Below are 17,296 nucleotides of genomic sequence, written 5' to 3'. Positions count from 1 at the left end.
TTTTGTGCACAATTTGACCTCTCGAGTATGTCCCATAAATTTTGGATGAGATTCATGTCTGGCGAACTAGGTGGCAAAGTGGGTATGACATCGTTGTTTGGGAACATGAAATTTCAGCTACATAAATAACATCACTAAGAACAATAATAATTTGCCTGTACAGAAGCACAGGTAGGGAGTCGGCAAACTTCAACATAAATATCCAGAAAAACTGAAACTAAAAACAAAATCTCATGACCTTTCTTTAAACATATAATTCACAGACAACTATAAACTCTCCCACTAGGATTACCAAAACAACATGTACCACTACTGACCAAATATTCACAAATGCAGGAAAAACTGCTTTCCGACTGGAACCATAATTACAGGATTATTGCAGTAAACAACAACTGGTGAATCTGTTCTTATCTTATAATATGATGGCAACAGTAACAGAAGACACTAGATGTTTTAATGGATCTGACACAATAATTGTTCAAGTATTTGCAAGTAAGAATAAGTGTGAGCATATCACTGAACTAACAGGTACGGGGTTCTCTGATCAGAAGGTAGTAACGTTAACATTATATAATATATCCATTAAGGATCCAGTGGTATATGAAAAATAAAGAGAGAAAATATTTGTTAATAAAGACAGCAGAAGGGTTTTTAATCACATGGAAAAAAATATAACTTGGTACATAGAATCAACCTGTGACTTGTGACATGTCCGAAAGAACAGATACCATCTTAGTATATACATAGTTAAGGCTCACCGGCCACTTGACCATCTTCTTCTTCTGTATGAATGCACAAACAGTGCCCGAACTCTTACGGGAATCGGCAACGCGCGAGTAATGAGTATAATGGGCAGGGACAATACGTTGAGAATGTGGGTTTCGTGGGAGGCATGCCAGAGATAAATGCCTGCAGTCGCGCTATCCTCTGTGTCCTCGGTGGCTCAGATGGATTTAGTAAAATTTTCTAGCCGGCATGGTAGCTCAGCGTGTTCGGTCAGAGGGCTACGTGCCTTCTGTAATAAAAAAGCTGAGTTAATTGATCATCAACGAATTTAAAACGAAATGTCTTACGACGTCCGCCCCGAGCAGATGCAACGAACAAAAGCGAACAAAATGAGATTGGAAAGAAAAAGATGGATAGACGTCTGCCATGTAAGAAGGAGATCCTGGGTTCGAGTCACGGTCGGGGCACACATTTTCATCTATCCCCGTTGACGTATGTCAACGCCTGTAAGCAGCTAAGGGTGTTCATTTCATTGTAATTTCATTGTAACGAGCTGCATGGTCACCGATGGTATGTGTACTTTTGCACATGTTCGAAAGAACACATACCATCTTTGTATATATATCATTCCTAGAAAGTTATTGGCATTGTTATAATATCGCAATTCCTATTAAAAGAGTCAAAATTAAAACCAAAACAAAGGCATGGGTAACACAGGGAATAAAAAAATCTGTAGACACTATTGCAAAAGTTAAACAAATCTGCCAAAAATACTGTTGCATTAGAACCATAAGTGAAAACTTACAGGAAAGTATATAAAAAAGTTATAATAGCGGCTAAGAAACTAAATAATGACTCATATATCAGGAAAGGTACTAATAAAAAAAATCAACCTGGGAGGCAATAAATAGGAGCATAGGTAAACGAAAAAGTAAAAACGCCATTGTTGTAATTAAAACTGAAGGGAAGACAGTTGAGGACCCACTACAGATAGTCAACATATTCAACATACATTACACAAATATCGCAACAATACTAATTCAAGGAAGATGTGATTTCAGCTCCAGAGTGCAACTACCAATGAATGATAAAACCATGTTTCTATATCCTGTTACTGCATTAGAGGTACAAAATGCGTTAAATCAGTTAAAAAATAAAATGACATAAGACTGTGAGGGGATTCCAGACAAAGTACTAAAGAACAGTGCAAGATACACAGATTCCCCACATGCTGACATGAGTAATGTGTCATGTAGCACAGGAGTCTTTCCAGAAAAACTAACGAAATCAATTGTCAAGCCTATTTACAAAAAGAGTGACAGGTCCGATCTTATCAATTACTAGCCTATATCATTGTTATATGGATTTTCAAAAGTAACTGAAAGGGCAATACATGAAAGACTGTCTCATTTTCTTACTAAAAATCAAATTCTAGTTAACGAGCAAAACGGTTTTAGGAAAAATACGTCAAATGACTCAGCAATTTATAACTTTTTAAAACTGATCATAAATACACTCCTGGAAATTGAAATAAGAACACCATGAATTCATTGTCCCAGGAAGGGGAAACTTTATTGACACATTCCTGGGGTCAGATACATCACATGATCACACTGACAGAACCACAGGCACATAGACACAGGCAACAGAGCATGCACAATGTCGGCAGTAGTACAGTGTATATCCACCTTTCGCAGCAATGCAGGCTGCTATTCTCCCATGGAGACGATCGTAGAGATGCTGGATGTAGTCCTGTGGAAGGGCTTGCCATGCCATTTCCACCTGGCGCCTCAATTGGACCAGCGTTCGTGCTGGACGTGCAGACCGCGTGAGACGACGCTTCATCCAGTCCCAAACATGCTCAATGGGGGACAGATCCGGAGATCTTGCTGGCCAGGGTAGTTCACTTACACCTTCTAGAGCACGTTGGGTGGCACGGAAACAATGCAGACGTGCATTGTCCTGTTGGAACAGCAAGTTCCCTTGCCGGTCTAGGAATGGTAGAACGATGAGTTCGATGACGGTTTGGATGTACCGTGCACTATTCAGTGTCCCCTCGACGATCACCAGAGGTGTACGGCCAGTGTAGGAGATCGCTCCCCACACCATGATGCCGGGTGTTAGCCCTGTGTGCCTCGGTCGTATGCAGTCCTGATTGTGGCGCTCACCTGCACGGCACCAAACACGCATACGACCATCATTGGCACCAAGGCAGAAGCGACTCTCATCGCTGAAGACGACACATCTCCATTCGTCCCTCCATTCACGCCTGTCGCGACACCACTGGAGGCGGGCTGCACGATGTTGGGGCGTGAGCGGAAGACGGCCTAACGGTGTGCGGGACCGTAGCCCCGTTTCATGGAGACGGTTGCGAATGGTCCTCGCCGATACCCCAGGAGCAACAATGTCCCTAATTTGCTGGGAAGTGGCGGTGCGGTCCCCTACGGCACTGCATAGGATCCTACGGTCTTGGCGTGCATCCGTGCGTCGCTGTGGTCTGGTCCCAGGTCGACGGGCACGTGCACCTTCCGCCGACCACTGGCGACAACATCGATGTACTGTGGAGACCTCACGCCCCACGTGTTGAGCAATTCGGCGGTACGTCCACCCGGCCTCCCGCATGCCCACTATACGCCCTCGCTCAAAGTCCGTCAACTGCACATACGGTTCACGTCCACGCTGTCGCGGCATGCTACCAGTGTTAAAGACTGCGATGGAGCTCCGTATGCCACGGCAAACTGGCTGACACTGACGGCGGCGGTGCACAAATGCTGCGCAGCTATCGCCATTCGACGGCCAACACCGCGGTTCGTGGTGTGTCCGCTGTGCCGTGCGTGTGATCATTGCTTGTACAACCCTCTCGCAGTGTCCGGAGCAAGTATGGTGGGTCTGACACACTGGTGTCAATGTGTTCTTTTTTCCGTTTCCAGGAGTGTATTTATTTATACTAAACTGTGGCATGTTTATGAACTTGTCTAAGGCATTTGATGTCACTGACCATAATTTACAGCTCAGGAAACTATGGTGCTATAGGGTTCGTGATGTAGCATATGACTGGTTCCAATACTATCTTTCTAATAGGTATCAGAATGTAGGGATACAGCATGCGGGTAAAGTCTACTCATCGGCATACCAAAGAGTCAGGTATGGTGTGCCGCTGGGCTCTGTATTGGGGCCTTTGCTGTTCTTAATAATTATGAATGATATGCCAAGCCATATATCAACAGCTGATACAGTATTGTTTGCCGATGACACCAGTCTGTTTGTCAAAGCTACAAATGAAACTAAGTTACTGGAGATACTCACAGTAGCCACAGAAGAAGCAAACATGTGGATCACAAACAACAAATTAATTGTGAATGACAAAAAAAAACAGTTTGGATGAACTTCAGACATATAATAAACAATCTGAGCTCAGTGTAAGATAGAGAACCCCAACCCCCCTCCCCGTCATACTAAATTACTAGGATTATGGTTAGATGAATATTTAATGTGGGAGAAACAGACAGAAATGTTAAACAAAAAATTGTCAGTATTGTTATGTTCTTAGAATATTAAAAATACCTGTAGTGTTGTTGCAATGTTATGTTCATACTTTGCACTCATACATAACACACTAAGATATGGTATCATATTTTGGGGGAATACCAGTTTGGCCAAACACTCATTTGTGCTTCAGAGGAGGGCAATAAGGATAATCAGAGGTATGACACACAGAGAATCGTGTAAAAAAGTTCTGAAAGAAATATAATGGCTTGATTCAAATGGCTCTGAGCTCTATGAGACTTAACATCTGAGCTCATCAGTCCTAGAAATACAAATCATGATTCTACCATGTATCTATGTTTATGATAGTATATGTTTTATGAATGTACACCAGGAACATTCTTCGTTAAACACTCAAGTTCATAACTATAAAACGAGAAATAGAGACGACTTTGATAGAGAAAGTCACACAAAACCTATATATCAGAAAAGTGCTCTTTATCAGCCAAAAATTTTATTTAGTGCACTACCAGAGGAAATTAAATGTATACCAAAATTCCACATATTCAAAAAAGAACTTAAAAATGTTAATTAGCAAGAGTTTTTATAGTGTCAAAGAATACTTAAATCACCAGCATTCAATAGACAGTAGCTTATTTCCTTCATCACAATGACCCAAAATGCTCATTGAAAGCTAAACTGTATTCATTTATTATTCTAATTTAGCATATTATGAATGTTGTTATGTGCATGGTTTCATGTTATATGTAATAATATTTTATTTATGGACACATAATTGTAAATCTTTTCGGATCCTATTTTCTATGTTAGACAATGTATTACAAATCCTTTATCATTTTTATAATGATGAGATACAAGGATGCTACGTAAATAAATAAATAAATTGACCATAATGGACAGTATATTGCTTTCCATACAATACCGATACCTAAAACCATAAATCAAACAGAATTAGTCAATGAAGAACAAATCCTGACAAACAGAATATAGACACCTTCAGACAACTGAGTGCAGTATATGAGCATGGAGGCACATATGAAAAGGTCAGTAGATTTATGGAAATATTTAGCAACTGCTATAAAACTGTGTTCTCAATAAAGAAACATAGACTGAGGTCTAATAATAGAAACAAATCTAGGGTAACAACTAGAATAAAGATCTCAAACAACAAAAAGATAAAACTATATGATATTATAAAGACACAGTATGTAGGGGATGAATTTAATGCTTGTCAAGGAAGAAAAAATGAAGACAAATGATCTATACATTCAGTCTGCTGGAATCAAGAACAAAACTTTGTGGAAAGTTGTGAAACAACGGAAGGTAATGCCACTACAAGAAATGCCAATATCATGCTATGTCAAGATGGAGAGAAAATAACAGAGCCAAGAAAAGTAGCAAATACCTTCAACAGCTATTTCACAAACATAAGTGAGCAAATAATCAGTACCATTACTACAAGTATTCAAAATACAACAGCATCTCCACTCAAGATCAACAGCTCAGCTACGTATTGTACCTGTACCCAATGAATGAAGAAGAAGTCCTGACCATCATGAAAGTATTAAAAACGAAACAATCCTTAGGAGTAGGTGGTATATCCCATAAAATAATAAAAAGATGTAGTGAACTCATTGTAACATCACTAGCATAGCTATGCAATAGTTCACTGGCATCAGGTACTTTCCCTTCTTGTCTAAAAATTGCAAAATTGAAAACAAACTATAAAAAAGAAACACAGAAGAACTTGACAAGTATAGGCCAGTTGCCCTATTGTCTGACTTCTCCAGAAATTCTAGAGAACTGCTTTAATCTAGTCCAAATTCAGGCTCATCGAACTTGTAGAGACCATTTGACATTTTTTCAAACATTTGGTTTAGTTTTTTTATAAAATTTATAATCCTTTTTGGCCTACCTCAAAAGAAATACACCCACAATGCCAAATGTGCATGTGTTTGTTCATTTGTTGTCTTGGAACAGCTGTACAAAATTTGAACGTTCTGTGACAAACGATTCAGGAAATAATGGCACCTACAGGATAAAAAAAATGTTGTTTTGAGAAAACTTGGTTTAAAGTTTTATTGGTATATTGTTTACAAGTTTTTGTTACAGTACATACAATTAATATTTTTCTGCACCATATTCAACATCCTACCTTCCTTTATTCTTGTCTCTTCTTCTTTTTCTCTCTTCTTTTGTGAAATTGAGAGCAGCTATGTCCACTTTATGAATTCTTTAAAAATCGATATTACGCAACGCCAGTCTAGTGTTTGTACCTGCATTTACTCCAAGCCTGTCCAGTACCTTAATTTTTCTTGATGTTCCATCATTAAAACACAAAACAACGTAAAATACCCCGAATTTAAAAGTTTCATAGTGTACAAACACCGGTTTTGGTAGGCGATTCCGAATTACAGAGTTCAAACTTTCATTCCAATTTTGAGTTTTTCCATGTAAGCACTTCTTGAGTACATCAGTACTAACCAAGTCCAGAAATATAGGTTTTATTGCACTTATAACTGCTAGAGGTAAAGAGTGTTTGTGTTTATAATTTGCACCAAACCTATTTCCCGATTATATTTGCACCAAGTTTCAGGCCCGTTTGGGCAAAGGCTGTGTTGTGGGTCTTGATACTTTATGGAAAAATATTGCCCATACAGCTCTTCTCATATTTCCCATATCATTACAGTTCATTCTTATGACTAACCCATAGTAAACTTGCTGCTTGTCTATTTAACAGTTTGTAAGACATCATTTTCCTCCAAGTTTTTTTCATCTTCTAATTTATTTCCTGCCTTTTCCTTTAGAAGCTTTCTCAGCCTTGAACCAAGTCCTTTCTGAATATGCCCATCGCATTGTAGTTTTGTAATCGAAATGTCAGGGCCATATGGCTTCTCTTCACAGAATTTCGGGAAGCCTCCACTGTCGCCATCGCCGAGATATTTCGTGTACATGACACCTTTTGCAATGACAGAGCGCTGAAGTATTTTTCGTACTCCAGCCACCTCCATAGCCTCATTAGTCCGCTATTATTATTTTCACAGATGTGTTTTGCTCTTGGGTCATTTTGACAAACAAAGCAAAACTTACTCATCACTTATACATCTAAAACTTTTCCAGTGTCAAAAAATGTGACAGAAACGATGCCACTGAGAGACATGTGGCCTCGTTTCTACAATGAACCATCATAACAAGCTGGTATGTGTGTGGAATTATCTTCGGTGTTTTCATTTATTGCTTGCTCAGCTGCTTCTTTCATTGACAAATTACACATCTACTGACAGCTGAACCAATGACTTTATAATAAAGTGAAAATCGCGTGGGAGGCTGATGAACATCTAAAAGTGTACAGAAAATCTTTTCTGCCTGCATACTTTTACCTATTGATCTGAGTGCACATACAAGGCGTATATTATTGTCGTCGGACCTAAGCTACACGTCATTATTGTCGCAGTATATTTGCACTTAACATATCCGTAAACTAGCTGACTCACAATACCCTGGCAAATATTTCTGTTCTCACCCAAAGATACAATACCACCACACTCCTTACATCATATATGTGAACTGATAGATTCACTCTGTATCTTCAAGTCAATTTTTTTGCTTGTTTGAAGTACGTGAAGACACACATTCGTTTTGTTTGCTGCTTTTATTAGTTGTGTATTGATTTCCTCTGAATCTTATCTTTGGGTAAAACTTCTTTATTCTCGGCATTTCCTTTGCAGAAATGAATCACAACAGCAATTCACGTGTGGAAATAAACAAAACAAAGCGATAACTTTCTGTTGTTAAATGACGTTCAATTGTCACCCTGATTACAGTCTGGAAAACCCATAGAGGTATAAGGGAAAACCATTGATATGTAAATGAAAGATACTAACATCACAAGGAGTCAAGGACATACCACGAGGCATACGAGGACATATGCACGAAATATTACAGTAACACGAAAACGAGTGTTGCACTTGACTGAGAACGTATTGTAAAATGGATGATACTCGGAAAATTATCGTCAGATTTACCTGAAACAAAGCTCATTTTACAAAGAAAACTACAAAGCATTTGGAATGACCATAAAAGAAATTTCGATTTTTTGAGTCGATTTCGCGCATGTCTCCCCTTAAGTAATAGTGATGGGTTAAACTGCGATTTTCCGATATCAGTGATTTCTGTGAATGCTACTTTTCAGTATCTGCTATTCTTAACTGTGATTTGTCGCAGTTTAGGAACGTAGCTCGCGTATCCCTCCGCTACTGCTATTTATGCGATTTCTGCTACTTCGGCGATTTCTGTGACTTCTGCTACTTCTGCGATTTCTGTGACTTCTACTATTTCTGTGACTTCTGCTACTACTGCGATTTCTGTGACTTCTGCAATTTCTGCGACTTACCACCGTATGAAAAAGTTACATCTGCCCACAGAAAATTGCATCTCAACAAATCTGTCATTGGTAAGTAAGTTTTACGTTTGTTCTTCCGTTGGCTTTAATTATGTATTAAAGAAACAACTGTGAAAATATTAATAGTGTAATTAATATGTAAGTAGTCATACAGTAGCGTAATAGTTCGTGTTTAGAAAATGAATTCTAACATATTGTTATGTTCACAGGTACCCAAACTACATTTCAGTCACTCAGTAAATTGATAACTCAAAATATCATTGTCAACAGATCTGGATAAATTGCCACTGCGTCTTTAGACCGTTTTCCTCAGAGGAGAGTTTAGTTTCTAAGTGTTTCGATTGACTTAATTACTTCAGTGAGATCGTTCTTGCAAATGTGAAATATACCCCATTGAGTGGCTTTCATTACAGCAAATATTAGCAATCTACTCTGTCAATTATATTGATTGTAATTAGTCACAGCAAAAATTGTTTAATAATCCTTGTAATTTTGCAGACACAGTTCTGACTCTTGATTACTGGTTGTTGTACGTATCTATCCACATCAAGGCTATTGAGAGAGACTCGTGAAGATTCAAGACAGCTCTTAGAGGATTTGCAGTTTAAAAGTGACATAATTGTGAAATAAGTGTGCAGATGAGTGATTAAACTGTGTTTTATTGAAGTTGTAATGCGATTTTAAAGGAATAATAAATGTTAAATACAGTGATTGAATAATGAAAATCTCATTTTCCACATGTTTAAGCCGTCCTATAGAATATGCATTTTGAGGTTGTTGATATGAAAGTGGGAAGTACAGATCTTCCAGTTAAATCAGGAATAGCTTAAGTGCAGTACTTGAAAGTAACACAGGGAAAGCTTAGGTGGTTGTAGTGTCAGCAAAAAGTTTGTGTGTGTGAATTTGCCATGTGGAACACCAGGGGCAAAACTTTTATCCCGAGTCTTGAACTGTGCTGGAATAAAAGTGAGGCATTCATATGACTCAATAATGCTGTTTTCATTTCACTACACTTATACAGATGTCTGAGTTCTGCTGTGTTAACATTGCAAAGTCCTGTAGACATGTCATATTGGAAGCAGAATCACATTTGTTACGTTACTTGATATTTTCAGGAGAAAAAGGCAATGCTGCTTCTTATTAATATAATACATTCAGAGTCACAGCTGTGTTTGACCAATCAAAACTGATGCTGAATGTGCATGTCGTCATATAATGTGAAGGGCTTATTTCAATAGTGGTACAAGTCCATTACCTCCACTTTTCTGTCTATAATGCTTCTGAAATTAATGATCCAAACAAACATTAATAAAGGTTCATTTCTAGCAAGAAGCCGTATGCTTGAATATTTCTGGTATCTCAACTGTAGATTTTTCAGCGCTTATTTAACTTTACGACTCCGTATCACAAAATGAACAAAAATGGACTTGTACCACTAATGAAGTAAGTCCTTCATACGCAACACACAGCACACCGATCTCGTGAGGCACAATGCTCTCATAACGAAGTACGTACGTCGTTCAACAGATGGCACTAGGAAAAGAATGTTAACTGCGCTTTTTAGTTGCTACGTGTGACTCTTAGTTGCGATTTGTCACGGAAATCGCAGTTTGACTCGGTAGTGAATAGCATAGTATGAGCTTTGCTCAACAGATGGCACTGCTAATTGCGCTTTTTAGTTGCTACTTGCGACTCTTAGTTGCGACTTGTCACAGAAATCGCAGTTAGACTCGATAGCGTGTCGCAGAGATGGGCGTAGTACAAACTTTGGCCAACAGGTGGCACTGTCAACTGCGATTTTTTAGTTGCTACTTGCGACTCTTAGTTGCGATTTGTCACTGAATTCGGCCAACAGATGGCTCATGGCGTTTATTGTGAAATGCTACTTGCGACTGCTAACTGTGACTGAAATCGCAGTTAGATTTTGTAAAGTTGTTACTGTGATATCTGTGACTTCTCAATCACTGTGATTTCTAACATACGCGATTTCCTGCCCACCACTATTAAGTAATATGTGTAACTGTTTTAAATGTTTTTGGTAGAATAAGGTTTTGTAATGGTGTTGCTTGAAATTGGCATGTACTTCGCTTTACACTGTGTTACCATCATGGTTTCTTAAACAGAAAAGTCAACAGGTAAAAATTGGAATCATATGTATGAGATTAATTGAGTACAGATATATTTGACTTTCTTTTCAGCTGAACTGAATGAGGAAATAATAATTTTACAACTGGTGATCTTTAAATAAATATTTGGAATTCCTTCTACTGAGAACTTAGGAAAATATAATGAATTGTCATTCTTCAACTTCTCCCAGCATAATTCATGATGAAATTGATCACTGGTGAATGGCCGGATGTCAGTGTCCAATGGGAACAATATTTCTGAGAATGACCACCTTGCCATAATCAGGTGCACTGACAAACTGCACACCTAGCATTTCTGATTGAAATAAGAAAAGAGAGAGAAGGGGGGAGATTATTTGAAGGTGTGCTGGATCTCGCTTTTTCAGCCATAGGAAGTACATATACCTTTATCTACTGGGTTTTATATTTCCATTACTACTTGTGTCTGACAATGAAGTATTTATTTTGGATGTTTTTGGGTCTTGGGGTGTTGAGGGATTTGAGGGATAGCTCTAGGGAAAACCTTGAAAAACTCTGGCTGAAACTTTGCTAGTGTTGTCACCTATTTTGCTGCACCTTATGTGAACATCATCTTCTCAAGAAGTCTGGCTTCCAGTTGTTGGTTGAGGTTCTCCACAGCTACGTTGATGAGTACTTCAGCTTTGTTGTTCAGCATTATTCTTCTCATCTTCTTGTCAAGGTTTGATACACCTTCTTCTGTCACATCTGTGACAGTCTTTCTGTGGTGCAGCAGTGACTGACGCCTCTTCACTGCCCTAGACAAGCTCTGGGTTGCCTCCTGTTACTGTGCCAGCTTGTAGTGCTCTAAGTTCCAGCGCTGACATATTTTGTTGCACCTGGTGCAGATATCATCTTCTTGAGGAATCTGGTTTCCAGCTGTTGGTAGACCCTTTCCTCAGCTGCTCCAACATGTGCTTCAACTTTGTCTTTCAGCATTGTTCTTCTCACTTTCTTGTCAAGGATCAATATGCCTTCTTCTGGCACTGATGTGATACATTCATTCTGCAGCCAACATTGACTGTGGCCTCCCTGATGAGCTCATCTGATTCCCCCCCAACAGTGTCTCACTAAGTCAGAATGTCCTGGATCAGCTCTGGATGTGCTACCTCCTGTAATACTGTGCATTCTGGCACTGACTGGTGCCTCTCCTTTGATCACAGCCAGTTTCCCCTACCACTGTCACAGGTGGTGTCTTCTGATCGCACCTTGGGAGGGGTGGCCTCTTGGCCTCTGCCGGTGCACCCAATTTCTTTTCTGGAGGTAAGGTGGTTGTTGTTGTTGTTGGTCTTTCTGGTGTCCACGGCACCTGCTGACTTTGCTGTCCTCTATGGAATCTTCTCACTGGGAGTGCCATCTGAGAAAGCCCTGCATCCATTGTTGTGTGCTGCGTCAAGTGCAAGCTGGTTGATCTTCTTGATTTCATGTGGAGTAACAACTGTCATGTTTGCCTATGCACTTGATGCAAGTCACAGGGATGTGACAGTACTTTGCCAAATGTCCTTCTTGTTGATATTTGAAGCACATTGGCTTGGTGTTGAACCCAGCAGGGAAAGGTTCTGCCTGGACAGCGAAGCCTACATGGCTGAAGATGTCTATGAAAATACCTACATTGTATGGAAGTAATTTGGAAAATAAAGAACATTTTGTTGTGACATGTGACCACAGCACCCACCACCACCAGCAACCAATCACTGATCTTGATACTCATACGCTTCAGTTTGGCAGCAGCTACAATCCAATGCAATTGTTTATTGCTTAGCTGTGTGACTTTAAAATATGTGACAAAATTGATGATCCTGTCAGTTTGAGGTACACAGTATTATTTGCTTTTTAAAGCCAAAGAGACTAACCCCTCAAAATTTATAAACAGATAAGTGACATTTACCATAATGTTAGGAATGGAGCATCAGTTCAGATGTGGTGTATCCTGGTTGTTCGGCCCTCAGTGGTGACTGATGGATCCAAAGGATGGACTGAAACACAAGTCCAAGAAGATAGGTGTTTCACAATTAGTGGACTGCTCTCATTCTTCTTAGACATTTCAAAAACTGTGTTGTATGAGACTGTAAGTGCAGATTTGGGCTATAAAAAAGTGTGTGCTATGTGGGTTCCTCGAATTTTATCATACAAACACAAAACCAAATGAATGTCAGCGGAGTTGACATTTCTCAGTCACTGTGAAAAGTTTAGTGATGAATTTTTGGCTCACATTATCACTAGTGATAAGACTTGGATATCACATTTCACATCAGAAACAAAATATCAATCAAGGAATGGGATCATTTCCAAACCCCAAGAAAACAAAAAAAAGCAGTACATATTTTGAATACCAGAAAGGTTATGACTACAGTGTTTTGGAACCACAAAGGATGTCTTGCTCGTTGATTACATGCCTAGAGGTGAGACTATAAATGCAGCAGAGTACTGTCAGATGCTTCAGCGATTTTATCATACCCTTAAAAACAAGTGGTTCACAATATTAACCAGTGAAGTCATCCTCCTTCACAATAATGCACATCTACATGCAGTGGGAATCATACATGACTTGCTTCAGCAGTTTAAGTGGGAAATGTTTCAACATCCGCCAAACAGTCTGGACTTACCCCAAGGTGTTATCACCTATGCCCCAAATTGAAATATTTTTAAAGTGGACAATGCCACAGAAGTGATGATGAACTTAAAGAAGTTATTAATTATTAGTTCAACAACTTGACAGCAACTGAATATGTAGGAAGCATAGAAAAAAAGGTGGTAAAACTGTGTGACAAGTGCCTAAATTTGAATGGTGACTGTGTAGGAAAGTGGCTTGGGTATCAAATTGTTTCTAAAATACAGTTTAGTTTAATTATATCAAATAAAAATTTCTGTGGAAAAAAAGTTCTTTACTTTCTGAATGGCACTCATACTTGAATCTCACACTGTCATCTAAAATATCGGTCACTGGAGTGAACAATGGAGATCACTCCATGATAGCACAGTTGTGAAGCTTCACTACTGCGTCAAATCCATGATTCAGCAGTGCTTGGTGCACTATTTGTACACCTAGCATTTGTGACAGCTCTCATAGGAAAACCTTCATTTGTGGTCTCTTCTTCTGCTGCACTGTCTCTACTGGATCTTCGGTTAGGTAGTCCTTCATCTGCTCTCCTCAGGACCTTGCAATCAATCTCAGTTAATAACCATAGTTCTGGAGTGGTGTGGTTATTGGCCAAGCTGACAATGGGAGTGTATTGAAGTTCAGCTGCTGCTGTTTCATAGGTGCTATCCAATCATTTCCCACGGAGCAAATGAACATGTGGATGAGACTACTGTTGAACCTGTGGATGAATAGAACTTCTTCTAGTCTTCTCTGTGACCTTATACCTGTCAAGTTTCTGAACTCAAAGGGTGTTTCAGCATGACTATCCACATTGTCCTCTGAGATGCACTGTTTGTAAGTCAGTCATTTGTCATTCGTAGCAATGGTTGGGTGCTCAGATGAATCGGCGAGCAGATCTGCTGTGGCATCTTGTGTCTTCTTGGACGGCTTGCAGACAAGCTTTTGCCAGACTTACGTCTCATTCTCCCCCCCCCCCCCCCCCCCTCCCTCTTACCTAGCACTTTGCGTGAGGTCCATGGAAAGGTGTGGGTGTGTCTCCAACATCTCAGTCCTCTCTGCTTCTGCCATTAACTCGTTTCATCCAAGCATTGTGCACAGGAATGCTCTTTGTCTGTGTCCCTGCTGTTGCTCTGCTCGCTCCTGAAGTCAGTTCATCATTGGTTATCTTCTTCCTCTTTTTAATTGGACTCTGCAGTGGTTCCCAAGCCTTACTAAGGATGTAGCCACTATCACAATTGATCAGTGGTTCCCTTACATGAACCTTGATTTATTCTTTAATTACACAGTCCCAGAAGTTAGACATATGTGTCAGAACCTTAATATGGTCATAATCCATTCCACGTAATTATGATAGACAGTGTGCCATAACTGCTGCCTTTTTGGGCTGCAGCAGTGTGCATAGTGTAACATTTGTGTTGTCTGCAACAGTATTCAGCAGTGCAAACTGTTTGGCATATTTAAATCATGGCATGGTGGCAAGGAGTCTGGTAGATCATGGATTTCTGTAGTCGGAGTTCATTCTTTACATTTGTAAGCAGTGCCTGTTTTCAGCTGCTGGGTGGAAGACAGTTTTCTCTTGATATTTCCAAAGAATTAGTCCCATTTCCCTGTATATTGCACCTGGAAATGGAATAAATGCAATGGCCACATCATCCTGAGGTTCCTTTTCTGTTTCACCAGTTGTGCAGTCATTGCTGGACATAGAGCTCTCTAAATTTTCCAGTCTGTGTAGCCATTTTTCCAGAAAACCCTTTTCAGTTGTTCAAGTTCTCAGTTGAGTCTCCCACTATTAGATAGGGTGCGGCGCATTCGGGAGGACGACGGTTCAATCCCGTCTCCGGCCATGCTGATTTAGGTTTTCCGTGATTTCCCTAAATCATTTCAGGCAAATGCCGGGATGGTTCCTTTGAAAGGGCACGGCCGATTTCCTTCCCCATCCTTCCCTAACCCGAGCTTGTGCTCCGTCTCTAATGACCTCGTTGTCGACGGGACGTTAAACAACACTAACCTAACCTAACCTAGGGTGCGAGCCCTGTGTACCAATATCTTGAGCATGTTGCGATGGATGTATGTGTATGTTGGTTTGTGTCTTCTTACGGTACATGCTGTGGCCCAGTGTAGCATCATCTCTTCTTTTTACCAGCATGTCTAGAAAGTGGAGTGCTCCATCCACTTCTTCTTCCATGGTAAATTCAATGTCCTGGTGAGATGTCTGAGGAAATCATTCAGCTTGTCTATTCCATATGGTCATATGAGAAAGATGTCATTGACATGGATATCTACATCTATATTTTGCAAACCATTGTGAGGTGCATGGCAGAGGGCACATCCCATTGAACCAGTCATTAGAGTTTCTTTCCTTTCCATTCACATATGGAGTGTGGGAAAAATGATTGTTTGAATATCTCTGTGTGTGCAGTAATTATTATAATCTTATACTCACACTCTCTATGTAAGTGATATGTAGGGGATTGTAGTATAATGTAGAGTCATCACTTAAAGCTGGTTCATGAAACTTTGTCAGTAGACTTTCGTGGGATAGTTTAAGTCTACCTTCAAGAGTCTTCCATTTCAGTTTCTTCAGTATCTTTTTGACACTCTCCTATGGTTCTAACAAACCTATGACCATTCGTGCTGCCCTTCTCTGTATATGTTCGGTATCCTCTGCTAGTCCTGTTTGGTATGGGTACCACACAATTGAGCAACATTCTAGAACCAGTCACATGACTGATTTGTAAGCATCTCCTTTGTACACTGATTGCACTTCCCCAGTATTCTACCAATAAACTGAAGTCTACCACAAGCTTTACCGATGACTGAGCCTATGCGATCATACCATTTCATATCCCTACAAAGTGTTAACCCCAGTATTCGTGTGAGTTGGCTGATTCCTAAAGTGATTCAGTGGCATTATATTCGTAGGATACTTCGTTTTTTTCATTTTGTGATGCGCATAATTTTACACTTCTGAACTTTTAAGGAAAGTTGCGTCTTTGAATCACTTTGAAATCTTATTAAGATCTGACTGAATATTTATGCAGTTTCTTTCCAGTTAGTACTTCATTATAGTCAGCTGCATCATCTGCAAAAAGTCGCACGTTACTGTTAATATTGCCTGCATGGTCATTAATATACAATATCAACAGCAAGGGTCCCAACACACTGCCACACCTGAAGTTAATTCTACATCTGATGATAGCTCTCCATGTGAGATAACATGCTGCATCCTCCCTACCAAAAAGTCAACCAGTCATAAATTTCACTTGATATCCCATATGATCATGCTTTTGACAATAAACATAGTGTGGCATTGAGTTAAATGCTTTTCGGAAGTCAAGAAATATAGGAATGACTACTGGTGAAAGCGGACTTCTCATGGCTACATCTTCCATCTGCTCATAGTGACCATCATTGAAAAGAAAGTATGTCAGCACCAAGCCATGACTATAAAGATTGGTCATCTCTACTTAGAATTTCTGGGCAATAAGTTCGAAAGATTTTTGCAAAGATACTCTGGTGAAAAGTGAGACAATGTCAAAGATGACAAGGATGTCAGAATCACTGTGTCCAAAATTGTTAAGACACTCAACATGATCTGCAGATTGCATGACATGCATTTGCAGTAGCAAATGTGAAAAGCCATCAGCTGCATAAATGGATGATGACAGTAAAAATTTGAGCCAGACTGGGTCCTGAAATCAGGTTTCCCTCTTTACATGAATGGCCACCTTAACTGCTTTGGCTATCCGTGCAAGACTCACACCCCGACTGAACCCTCCATATGTCATTGCTTTTGCTTCACAAGCCCCATACTTGTACATACATTGCGTAATTCACGTGCAGAGGAGGACATTTTAATTGAAAGATGCTGCCTGGTATTGGAGGATAACACATGTCTGAAGAAATATTGCATAG

Source organism: Schistocerca gregaria, chromosome 6 (assembly GCF_023897955.1).
Source record: "Schistocerca gregaria isolate iqSchGreg1 chromosome 6, iqSchGreg1.2, whole genome shotgun sequence".
Lineage (NCBI taxonomy): Eukaryota > Metazoa > Arthropoda > Insecta > Orthoptera > Acrididae > Schistocerca > Schistocerca gregaria.
This window is presented reverse-complemented; position numbering follows the sequence as displayed.